Raw genomic sequence first — 13,318 nt, 5'->3', positions numbered from 1 at the left:
ATTCCAAAAACTTTGTGAGTGCACAAGTGGTGGTTATGGACTTGCTATATTATCCGCAAGACTCTTCAATGGTGATTGTGCACCTGCACAGTCACAACATATGGCTGCTGGCCATCTCTACAAGTACTACAGTGGGTCTGCGTCTTTGATGACCCACCAATACCATTATTTCCACAAGGACTACAGTGGGTCTACACCTTTGCTGACTCACCAGTACCATTATTTCTACAAGGACTGCAGTGGGTCCCCACCTCTGGTGGCCCACCAATACCGTAATCTCTACCAGGACTACAGTGGGTCTGCTCTGTGATGACCTACCTACCAATACTCTTCAAAATTTCGACTGACTCTGTTGTGGGTTTGCTCTGTTGTGGACCAATACCTGTCAGCATGTCAAGAATCAGCACTGTCTTTCCGTTGGAAGGACAACACTACTTCTTCAAGATTGCATGGAAATCCACTACTTCCGTGTGCATTTTCTTCTAGTGCTCAGACTTTGAGAAAAACACTGCTATTTTACTGTGATGAACGATCAGGACTGTCTTTATGGACTGTGAGAAAATTTTAGCTTTTGACCAACAATGTATCAATAAGTGTGTGCATTTGATTTCTTTGTTATTGTAATTATGAAAATTTTTTTCAAATATGTATTGGCCACTGCCCAAAACAATTTGTAAAATTTTTTGTGGGGAGTATGGGGGCCATGTAAGTAGTCTGTTTAGGTGCTATGTAAGTAGGCTGTTTAGGTTTTTATATAGGTAACGCTACATAGCGCTCTGTATGTAAATCACTGGCTGTGCTGTGTGCAGTCTGTGGCTAGTTTGCATTGTTGTCTGCCATTGTAGTGTTGGGCAGCCGGATGTCAACAGCACGTAGCGTTGCTCAGTTGGAGGTGAGCCGCCAGCAGTGGTGGATGTGAGGAGAGAGATGGCGGAGTTTTGAAATTTGTAAGACTGGTTGTCATGAACTGCTATATATATTATGACTTTTGAACACTAGTAAGGTAAATACATTGTTTGTTCTCTATCAAAATCTTTCATTTGCTAACTATGCATATCAGTAGTTAGTGCCTTCGGTAGTTTGAATCTTTTATTTAGCTGGCAGTAGTGGCGCTCGCTGTATTGCTGTAGCTTGAGTAACGAAGATTTTTGTGAGGTAAGTGATTTGTGAAAGGTATAGGTTAATGTTAGTCAGGGCCATTCTTTTGTAGGGATTTTTGAGAGTCAGATTGCGTTGCGCTAAAAATATTGTGTGTCAGTTTAAACACAGTCATGTACAATTTTTCAAAAGGGGACGTTTCATAAGTTTTCGAATCCATGTAACGTAGAATGGGATGTATTGCGTTCCAAAGGAGGACCAACACGCTACTAAGCAGGTCGTCATAATGTTTTGTCACATTATTGTATGTTGTGAGCTCGTGATGGTCTTGGCTTGTATAGGTGGACTGCTCAGTTTTCTCTTAAGATTCGACTGTTTCAGTCCTGTTACAAACAGTCATTACAGCACTCGGCAGCCACGTCGTAAAGATCACGCATGTTACTATCGCAGGATCTATGTGGGTGAATGGTCCAGAATCGTGCTATAGTGTTTTGAGCAGATAGACAGTGAACTTAGGTAGATGTCGTGGCCACCAGATTCGCCTGATTTGAGCCTCATGGAACACACCTAGGACGCTCCCGGGCGCCAGCTCCATCAACAGAAACCACTGGCCATTGTTACCGGAAACTGGAAGACTTGTGCCTAGGTACCTGGTGTCACGTACCTCAACAATCGTACCAAGGTCTTTTCAAACACATGCAGCGCAGAATCGCTGCTTACAGCATTTTAAAGGTGTGTGAACATGCTGTTAAACAAGTGGTAATGACGTTTGGTATCTCAAGGTATTTGAAGTGGAGAATTGCATAATATATTATTTTCATTTTATCAAAACATATTAATTGCATACTATTGTCTTCTATATTCTATAAAACCACTCTAAGAATTGGGGAAAACTGTGATGGAATGAAAAATTTCAAAATGTTGCAAACTCATTTGCAAAATAAAAAGTATCGCTTACGTGTATTCAGGAAGAAATTCCTTTGTGAAGTTAAAATTTAGTAATTAATGAGGTGCATGTACGTAAAACTAAGAATTAGTAATTATTGAATTTTACTCCTAATATAAAGGAAAATTTATAGCAGTATTTCCATAGCAATGCACTTTATGAATTCGGTAGCAATAGAGGGGGGGGGGGGGGTCAGGCTTTAGCATCCCTTCTGCAACGAGGTCATTAGAGACAGAGAGAGGAAAAAGCTCAGATCATGGAAAGAATAGGGAAGAAAATCGACAGAGTCCTTTTAAAAGGAACGATCCGATCTTGAGTTCGGTAGCACAGACGAGGAAACTGTCTTAGGTCATTTCGCGTAGATATTGTGGTATCGATAACTACGATGCCACAACGTAGGTCCGCTCTGCTAGGTTGGCACTACGAGAGTCACAGACGACAGCACCCTCTAGCCGGTGCTGTCGAGGTCTACGAGCTCCGCGACTGTTTCAGCCCATTTTCATCAGATGCAGACAGCCAGGACACTTCGCTTCAACTTCGCACCACCTGGTCAGTTATGTAATATGTTTGCATATGTTTATCCACTAGTAAAGTTGCTTTAACTGTATTGGCAGTATCGACGTAATTTTCCTTTTCCCGTTCCTACCCACGCCCCGCGTCCCAGGCGGGATACAAAAGATATGAAACATAGTGGGGCTTGTAGAGAAGGTGGCACGTTCTGACCAAAGCCACTTCGATGGTAGTGCAGTGTGCTTCTGATATAACGTTAGTGGATGTGATCGATGACGACAGTGGGTAGCCCCAGTTCAGTAACCAAGAAAGTAGTAATTCGTGTTGGTTGTGACAGGTCTGATTCATTAAACTTGTCTTTGGCTTCCACTTCAGTCAAGTGATAAAATTTACGAGTGACTATTACACAGTTTATTTCACTGTTACAGATTTCAGTAACATTTTAGATGTGTTACTTATTCTCTTTATAGATGGTTCATCAGGACTTCTGTTTCTTCTCTTTGTTGCTAACTGGGAACAGAGGCATTTACTCCATAAACGACTCCAAGCCGCATGGATTTCTTCGTGCTTTGCAAAGCAGGGATAGAATCATGGCTGATGATGAGTTTTCTGGCTTGAACACAGATTTCTCTATGTTTGCAGAACCTTTGGAGAGGGACATTGCAAATCAAGCAGCATGTACTTGTGATGAGACAGTTTTCCGGAAACAGTCTCACCACATGTGCAAATCAGTTATGAAACTCCCATTTAACTGAATACTTAATTTACTTCGATAACCAGAAGCTTGTTGTTTACCCAGAAAATTACAGAAAAGAAAAGATAAACATACCAGTCATGGATAGAGGACACTTGGTCCTAGGCCTCTGAAATTGTGGGAGATCACCAGACACTCTGAATTTTTTGAAGACCAATCATTTGATTTGGAACCTGCCGCTAACGTAAACAAATGGTAAGGTAGAAAGTAACACGGGACGGTTACAAGGTAGAGTGTCGCATTGGCCAAAGAAAGAGACTGAAGATAGTGACATGAGTTTTTCGGTAGCGTATGGTAGGGCACAAGTCATTGGTCAACCTGTTAGGGGAAGGAAACGAGTTTTTGTAGTGATCAGTTTGATCGGTTAGCGCTCAGAAGGTTTGGAGCTAAGATAATCAAATTCTGTTGAGATACGGAAAACGCAATAATGCGAGTTTTGTCCTACTTCACATTCGGTTATAAATCTCTTATTTTAAGATCTGAAACCTCTACCATCCGATATGCTGCAGAGCCTCCTGAGGCAATGCGCTGGGGACTTAGGAACATTTCGGGCTAACCTTGATTTAGCCGCTGCCAAGGGTCGTTGGTTCCACCAATGACTGATTCTACTGCCACCACAACCATCACCTGCAATACTATGGTGAGATGAGGTGAAGAAAATTAGAGTCAATTTTTCGCAATCCGATTAATTCAACCTTCGCTCTGGAGACTTACATATGTCAATATGTTCAACTTCGCCCACAGGTGTGACAATTTTCCTTTCTGTATTATGAGGTACATCCTTCAACCTTACGACAATCACTAGGCATTCAATGATTTTAAGTAAATTTTTTGCGGGATTATTAGCTTCCCCCACCCCTGACCCCTATGTCTGATATTCCAAGGATATTAGAGGAAAATCCTGTCAGGATCCCATTCACATTTTAACCCCATCTCCCCGCTCATTTTTGGCGACGCTTGCAAGGATTCACTTCACTTGCTGCGTGCGTCAGTCCATTTTACAAATGTGGAAGAATCCTCACTCATTTTTGCCTACGATTCGGTGACTTGCGGTCTTCTGACGCAGCAGTTAGATTGCAGAGCGTAAAATTCAACAGAAGAATCCGTCCATAATGAGATTTTCACTCTGCAGTAGGGTGTGCGCTGATATGAAACTTCCTGGCAGATTAAAACTGTGTGCCGGACCGAGACTCGTACTCGGGACCTTTGTTTTTCGCGGGCAAGTGCTCTACGAACAGAGCTACCAAAGCACGACTCACGACCTCTCCTCACAACTTTGCTTCCGCCAGGAACACACTTTTCTGCGAAAGGCAAAGGTCCCGAGTTCGAGACTCGGTCCTGCACAGTTTTAATATGCCAGGTAGTTTCATAGAAGAATACTTCACTATCTCAGTAATAATTAATTTGAAAAAGGTTTAAATAATTTAAGTGCTGGCGTGTGTATTTTGTTGCTAGTGACTTTGGTTGCTTTGTATGGTCTGTCGTTGTCGAGAAGAATATCATCGTTGATCATCTGGAGGAGGTTTTACTTGTGAGTGTTTTGTATTCGTCCAGGGTGTGTTACAGAGAAATAGTAATTATGTCGAGATATCCAGTATTTAGAGTAACCTTGGATACGGGAAAAACGGAAATAGATGCAACTGAATTTAAAGGAAATTCAAGTGAATAATGAGGTGGTGTTCTGTACCTTGTTCACCGTACAAAATGTAACTTACCAGGGCTCAGGATGTCTTGCAATTGGTGTGATATTTGTAAACGTTATGGACATTTCGCAGCAGATTGCGCGGAATGTGTTTGGTAAGATAGTAGGGGGAATCAGGAAGCAGTGTAGGTAACGGATGAGAATCTTCTGGGAATAGAATCTACGAAGTTAAAAATAATTATTATGGCGATAATAAGAAACAGCATGGAACGAATTAGGGGTAGCATGACGTTGTCCTCCTATTTGATACATTTCACGACTTTGCCTATATGTTTCAATGACACCACCGAAGATTTTGTAACGCTCCTTTTCAGTTACGTGGTTTATGAAGGATGCAGTTGGATTATAGATTGTCAGATGCTGAATGAACTTAGAAATTCAGCGGACCTCGTTAATTTTACTGATCAGGAACCAGTCGAAGCTAAACGGAAGAACGATAGAAATGAACCTTTTGGATACGAATTTTTCGTTGGATTACAGGAAATATAAGAAGATTGGACACGTTGAACGGTACGAATTTGAATGAAAAAAAGAACTTAATGGGATACACCAAAGCTAACGACGACCGGAAATACGAACAGAAGAAGTAGTACTCCTGGAAGACAGAGAGAAGATACAATAGCAAATGAAGGAGAGGCAGGAAAGTGAAAATAAAATCTTAGAAGGGCAGGAAGAAACGAGAATATTGCGGGATGTAATTGAAGCAATCAAGATAAAAGTTGGAGAAATTAGTACTAAATATACCTACAGATGTAACGCACGCTGGCCCAGTAATCAAAGGGAAGTGCCGAGAGAGAGATTAAACTGTAGAAACACGAGACGTAACAAAAAACTAGTGGGAAAAGTGGGGAGAAAGTGAATAAGCTACAGCAGGGAAAATTAGGAAGTGATACATACAGTGCTGAAGAAGATGATGCAAGATTACATTTTTTGTCAGTAATGAAGTTTGCTACCTTCCCCAATCCAACAGAAGAAATACGTCGCCAGGACTGTATAAACTTGAATGCGTTGGCTTCGTCACGGCCCGGCGGTTACTTGTGGGAAGACAACATCCGACCCCAATGCCTGACCATAACTCCAGACATGCTTTACAGTGCTGTTCACAACATTATTCCTCGACAACAGCTATTGTTGAGGAATGATGGTGGACATATTGAGCATTTCCTGTAAAGAACATCATCTTTGCTTTGTCTTACTTTCTTATGCTAGTTATTGCTATTCTGATCAGATGAAGCGCCATCTGCAGGACATTTTTTGAACTTTTGTATTTTTTTGGTTGTAATAAAACCCCATGTCATTCGTAGCATGTGTGTCAACTTGTACCTTTCTATCTACGTTATTCCGTGATTTATTCAGTTTTCAAATTTATACTGACTTTTTGATCACCCGGTATTTAAAGAAAAAGTTGCCATAGAAGATTGAAGCGATACGTAACTTCTCGTCTCCAGTCTCTCGTAAAATATGTGTAATACCAATAATAAGTAATGAAGTTTGCTACCTTCCCCAATCCAACAGAAGAAATACATCCCCAGGATTGTATAAATTTGAGACTGCGTTGGCTTTGTCACAGCCTGGAAAATACCAGGTTAGATATGCGTGTGGTTACTTGTGGGAAGATGCAGTAGCTATTATGTACATCAGTGTAGAAGAGTGCCACAGTCGTTTGGAAACATGTTTGCTAGGTAGGTGTGCAACATGCTAGTCATGGTGGGAGGGGGGGGGCGTGGTTATGTCGGACAGACTGATGTCATTTGACGTCTACCCTTTCTCCTGAACTGGTCCGACACTCATTCAAGTGGCTGTGAGCGTTAGAGCAACATGTTGAGTACATGTTTGCAGAGTACACCAACATGATCCTTCTGAACGGCGAATTCACGGTAATGTAATAGCTGCTCGTCACTTTCACCAAGATCGTTCTCCATAAGGCCAGACTCCATCGTAATTGCATACCCTTTTCAACATAATTACACATTGGCTTCGAGAAAGGGTACTTTCACCATCAGCACGCGTGACTGTAATGCTCCAAGGAAACATCACACACCCAAACAAAAGAGGCCGTATTGCGACACGTTGACGACAACCTGTCAACGAGTTCATGAGAAATATCTTTCGCTTTTGACGAGCGGAATCGTAAAAGCAAGTGATGTGCTGAGTCACGCTAATCAATTTCTTGTAAAAGTGATCGTTTTATCAACATGTTTTCAAATGGTTGTAGCACAGAAAGAGTACGATTCCGGACATGGGTTCCAGTTCAAAACATTATCTACTCACTCTCCTCTGCGAATCTTGGAAGTTTGTAACTAGAATTTTCAACCACCCTGAAGAGATGTATCACAAAGTTGTACTACAGAAGTAAGGAAGTATCAGGGAACGCTCATGCAATGTATAGACGAGAGCAGACTAGGAAAGGAAATGAATATAGCATACGAGTTGGGAACTTTAGGAGCGTGGAGAACGTACCATGGTCGCACCAGTTATGATGTGTATATGGCAAAGAGAGCGTGGCTGCTGGAGACAGAGTTTTGTTGAGATCCAAGTAAAGATCGAAAAGAGTGCCTCTTTCAACAGAAAGTTTTGAAATATATTTTGCGGACCTTATCCACCGAGAAGGATTGTTCGTCACAACGTCGTGGAGTTAGAAATATTGCGGAGCCAAAAGGTAATAGGGAATCACCATATATCGCACTTCCAAATATTTAAAGAAAAAGTATGTGTAATACCAATAATAACAAGAAGATATCGTACAGGGTGAAATGAACACACAATTTGAAATGGTAACTTTGTCTCTTTTTCACATTTCTTTTGCAAAATTCAGACATCAAGTCACAATCGACTGTTTTTCCTGTGAAATACTCAAATCCTTTGGAGAGAAAATGTATGTAATTATTTATTTATTCTTTCGCACATCCTCTCCTACTACTCGTGTGTCCTCATACTCCTTTATAGATTTGTTTTGTACGTTGGATAATTTTCTGGTGTTTGAGTGAGTGTGGTAATCTGTGTGTCTGTCTCCGTGACTGTGTCGTCTGCTACTTGTGGGGGGCGATGCCATGGATTCTGCCCTGTAATACCAAGTCATTGCCAACTTATGACCACCAACGTAGGGTGCTGAATTCAAAGAAGCGTAGAGAGCTGCAGATGCAGTGCGCCACGGTTGGCTATCCTTGGGAAGTCCTGCTCTTCCCTACGCAAAGAACGGAAAGAGAGCGGGTCTTCGACGGAGCCATGTTAGGCTCTAGTGCGCTGACTGTCAAGGAGTGGAGTTTTGTGTGTGCTCCGAATGATCTCAAGAATGTTGCACTTGTATGTGAGATCTGTAAGGTAAATTAACTACTAATCCGTGCTTTTCACAGGAAAAGCTTCCAGAAAGTAAAAGGGGAGATTTATTATTTCATGCTAGGATATTGAGCTACGAAAGATTTTGTTAGTTAGGTCTTTGTCTTGATAACGGAGGCGAAATTGTGCGTGTGCGTGGAGATAAATATGACTTACACACATCAAAAAAAGTTTTGCATCATCGCGGTTCCCAGAACGCCTGAAGGTAGTCGTTTACTGTGGATGCTGTATCACAGACAAGGTCCCTTTGGCTATTCAGAGATGTCACTAAACCGTTCCAGGAATGTAAACAGCCGTGCATCAGCAGTGACTATCAGACGGAGGGGGTCCGACAGCCGATCAGTTTCAGTCATTCCACCAGGAAGGAAGTACACGGCTCGTGTTGTCTGTAGTTCGACCATGTCTAGACGGTCAATACCGCGGTTCGATTGCGTCCGCAGTTACTTCGTACCAGGAAGGGCTCTCAACAAGGGAAGTGTCCTCGCGCCTCAGAGTGAACCAAAGCGATGTTGTTCGGACATGTAGGAAATACAGAGAGACAGGAACTGTCGATGACATCCCTCGCTCAGGCCGCCCAAGGGCTACCACTGCAGTGGATGACAGCTACCTATTGATTATGGCTCTGAGGAACCCTGACAGCAACGCCACCATGTTGAATAATGCTTTTCGTGCAGCCACAGGACGTCGTGTTACGACTCAAACTGTGCGCAATAGGCTGCATGATGCGCAACTTCACTCCCGAAGTCCATGGCGAGGTCCATCTTTGCAACCACGACACAATGTAGCGCGGTACAGACGGGCCCAACAACATGCCGAATGGACCGCTCAGGATTGGCATCATGTTCTCTTCACTGATGAGTGTCACATATGCCTTCAACCAGACAAACGTCGGAAGCGTGTTCGGAGGCAACCCAGTCAAGCTGAACTCCTTAGACACACTGTCCAGCAACTGCAGCAAAGTGGAGGTTCCCTGCTGTTTTTGAGTGGCATTATGTGTGGTCGATGTACTCCGCTGGTGGTCATGGAAGGCGCTGTAATAGCTGTACGATTCGTGAATGCCATCCTCCGACCGATAGTGCAACCAAATCAGCAGCATATTGGCGAGGCATTCGTCTTCATGGACGACAATTCGCGCCCCCATCGTGCACATCTTGTGAATGACTTCCTTCAGGATAGTGACATCGCTCGACTAGAGTGGCCAGCATGTTCTCCAGACATGCACCCTATCGACCATGCCTGGGATAGATTGAAAAGGGCAGTTATGGACGACGTGAGCCACCAACCACTCTGAGGGATCTACGCCGAATCGCCATTGAGGAGTGGAACAACCTCGACCAACAGTGCCTCGATGAACTTGTGGATAGTATGCCACGACGAATACAGGCATGCATCAGTGCAAGAGGACGTGCTACTGGGTATTAGAGGTACCACAGTGCACAGCAATCTGGAGCACCACATCTGAAGGTCTCGCGGTATGGTGGTACAACATGCAATGTGTTGTTTTCATGAGCAATAAAAAGGACGGAAATGATGTTTATGTTGATCTCTTTTCCAATTTCCTGTACAGGTATTCCGGAACACTCAGAACCGACGTGATGCAAAACTTTTTTGATGTGTGTATTTATTGCATGTGGTTGAATAAGTCCTAGATTTAATCTGCGTGTGAAATATTTTGCTCTGGCAAGCACGGTTTCATTGTCAGTAATGGATTATTTTGGCACCAGTAGACCTCGTGGTTCGGGTCTGGACAGATAATCTGAAAGCTGCTTGCTTGTTTCGTATTAGCTCAAATTAGGATGCATGGTTCTGAGGTGAAATAATTGCGTGTGGTGTAACTGTTGGTCTGACGAGCACAGTTTTGTGGTAACTGAGCCATTGTCTCTAGTTTTCCACGTGGCCTTCAGCCTCACGGCCAATGGAAACGAAGCATGTTCAAAAATGTTCAAATGTGTGTGAAATCTTATGGCACTTAACTGTTAAGGTCATCAGTCCCTAAGCTTACACACTACTTAACCAAAATTATCCTAAGGACAAACACACACACTCATGCCCGAGGGAGGACTCGAACCTCCGCCAGGACCAGCCGCACAGTCCATGACTGGAGCGCCTTAGACCGCTCGAAAACGAAGCATGCTTGCACCGCCTTCAAAGAGGTTCTTTTCGCGTCTGGCTTGCGACTGACTTCTTCCTAACTCCGAGGAACGGACACATGGTGATTAAATGCAATTGCTGTCGTGGCACGTAGACAGGAATGGCATAAGGTAATGTGAAGCGCCGTTCCTGGGACATGAAAAGAATGACAGTAGGGACTGCGCGACTGTGGTATACTTAAGAAAAAAGGTTATGTGAAAATTATTCAGCCAGGGTGGCGACAAGGTGAATGAGGTGGAGTAGAATTTGCCTGCTGGTCGACGCACTATACAATGATTGAATGCGCCACCCTCGAATGTGTCAATTTTAGGATTTATAGCATATGAAAGGATTTGTTGAATCTCTAAAGCTGATCATTGGAAGCAGTTTATTGTTCTGCTGGGACTCACTGGTTGTAAGCTCTTGGTTATATATGCTGGGAGATTTACAATGTGTAATTGATACTTTTGAGCTAGAAGAAATTTCAGTGCATGATTCAGTACGAGTATGTGAGAATGTGTGTGATGGTGTAGGAGAGAATGAACAATCCCAATCACCTAAGAACGAGGGCACATTCTGACCAGTATTTCCTTGTGCAGTTAATATATATCAAACCGCTTAGTTTGTATTTGAAAGAGTGCAGTAGCAATTGACGATGAAATTGTTAGGTTAGCTTTTGGCGATAGTTCCATGTCCTGTCCAAGATTGGATTATTATACTGACACATTCTTTTCACGCAAAATGTAGGTAGTTTTCAAGCTGAATAAATCGGTATGTTCTTCAGAACAAAATGAGGTTGGCGTCCACTGGTTATAACAGATCCTTACCCACCATTTTGTCCTGCCGGTCCATCTGTACTCACAGTCCCAGAATTCAGCTGGCAGTACATAAGATTTTTAAAAAGATAGGTGGGATGTGGACGACCTGTAGGTCATATTTATTGGTGGCTCATTGAGCATTACCATCATTGCTTCATTTGATTTTCTTGTTAGCGTTATCCGTTGCATAGTTAAATTAATGCTCACCATAAGTAAGTGGGATTGTATAATCAGATAGGAGAAGTGACTTGCCGCATAAGAGTATTTCGATGAGAGCGCTTCACTGAGTCGATCTCAATAGCATTCGCTGTCCACATCTGCTATTTAGGAGATATGCTTCTAGATACAATCGGGGAAATGATACTAGCGAAAGAACTGATCATTCACCAACAAAAAACCAATAATTTCAAATCTATAATTCAATCGTTTCGCCAGAAAAAGGGCAGACACCTCTCAAATTAAAGAAGAGTTTTTTCGTGAGATAAGAGAGAATATGATCAGAAAGAATCAAGGGGATGATATGGGAGGTACGGGAAAGCGGAACATTTGGACAGATCATTGGCCGTTGTTACCCCAATGGAAGACTGCATATTGACGATTAACTGATCTTTTTAATTACGTTGGCTCTGATGACGCACTTTGCAAGAAGCAGAGACGGTTAATGAGTTGTTAGCAGACGTCATAAAGCTGTCCAGTTAGGTTTTTGCAAAAGCGAGAGACGCTGTATGGTTGGAATTTAGCAGATGTAGAAAGCCGCTGCCATTTGTGAGTGATGTTGTGTGGATGTGTTATGCTAAACCCATATGCCAATTTAGATGAGTATGTTGGGAGTTGATGAAAGTATAATGCAATCACTTGACGTATCTCTGGGTACCGTTGATGTGCCAGAACGCTGAGTAAAAGAGAACTATATAAAATAACATAAAACCGACGTGAGGAAAGTCAGTGACAATCTATGTTGGAAGAGGTGTGTATATAAACTTTTCGGATCTGCCACAAAAAATAACAGATATTAAATAACGTTGTGAGGTGCTCAGAGGTAAAGCAAAATTGGAGGCAAGGTAAGATAAAAGAACAAGTAATGTAAACTGATATGATGTAAGGAAAAATTTTTGTATTTGCTAAGAACCAAATTATACTTGTGATATTTTGTGACAGAGTGTGATCTTTAATTTCGTGGGAGCCCCATGAATGAGCAAGGAATCACAAAGCAGTGGAAAAAGAGACAATAATAAATATTGTGGATGAGATGATGAATGGAAAGATTGACAACCGGAGCCGGTAAAAGTCAGGGGTATAAACTGATAGTTTTTGTGTGACCACAGTAGTTAGAGGTGGAGGCAATAACAGAAAGTTCGGCTAATTGGGTGACAATCCGTCGACCTATTTGGTATGATGTAAAGCATGAAGGGTAAAGAGTAATTGCATGAGGGAAGGAATTATTTAAACTTCATGTCCGAGTTTCCAACCTACTTAATTCTACAGCAAGTCTGAAAAAATTTACGAATGATACTGTTGTGTGACTATGTGATGAAATATCATTTCGATGGATAATCTGTTAATCTTATTTCATTATGTGAGGACTATGATCAAATGGTCAATGAATTTTATTCTACTGGAAGACGATGTTTCCACGAGTATAATAATGATTCATAGAAATGTGATTGCATCCTTAAATACAATCAACACAGTTTATACCATCATCGGATTCAACGACGTATTGCCTGTAAGAGCGAAATCTTACAATCCCGTCTAAATTCCATGTAGCCGCTATATTTAAAAAAATCATCGCTTATTGCGACTTATCGTATAAAACGATATATGTTTTATTACATTTTCGGAAAAATATATAGGCTATAACGCCCAATGTTCATTTTTGTTTGTTACACATTTGAGGATTACCAACAACAATGTAACGCTTATTCGTAAACTTTCGTTTTCTGCAGATCGTTGGTTTCAAATCAGCCATCAAAACGAATGCTTTGTCAAATGCAACATGCATACGCACATCTTAGATACAAAAA

Source organism: Schistocerca piceifrons, chromosome 3 (assembly GCF_021461385.2).
Source record: "Schistocerca piceifrons isolate TAMUIC-IGC-003096 chromosome 3, iqSchPice1.1, whole genome shotgun sequence".
Classification (NCBI taxonomy): domain Eukaryota; kingdom Metazoa; phylum Arthropoda; class Insecta; order Orthoptera; family Acrididae; genus Schistocerca; species Schistocerca piceifrons.
The sequence above is the reverse complement of the archived record's forward strand: the minus strand, read 5'-3'. Positions refer to the sequence as shown.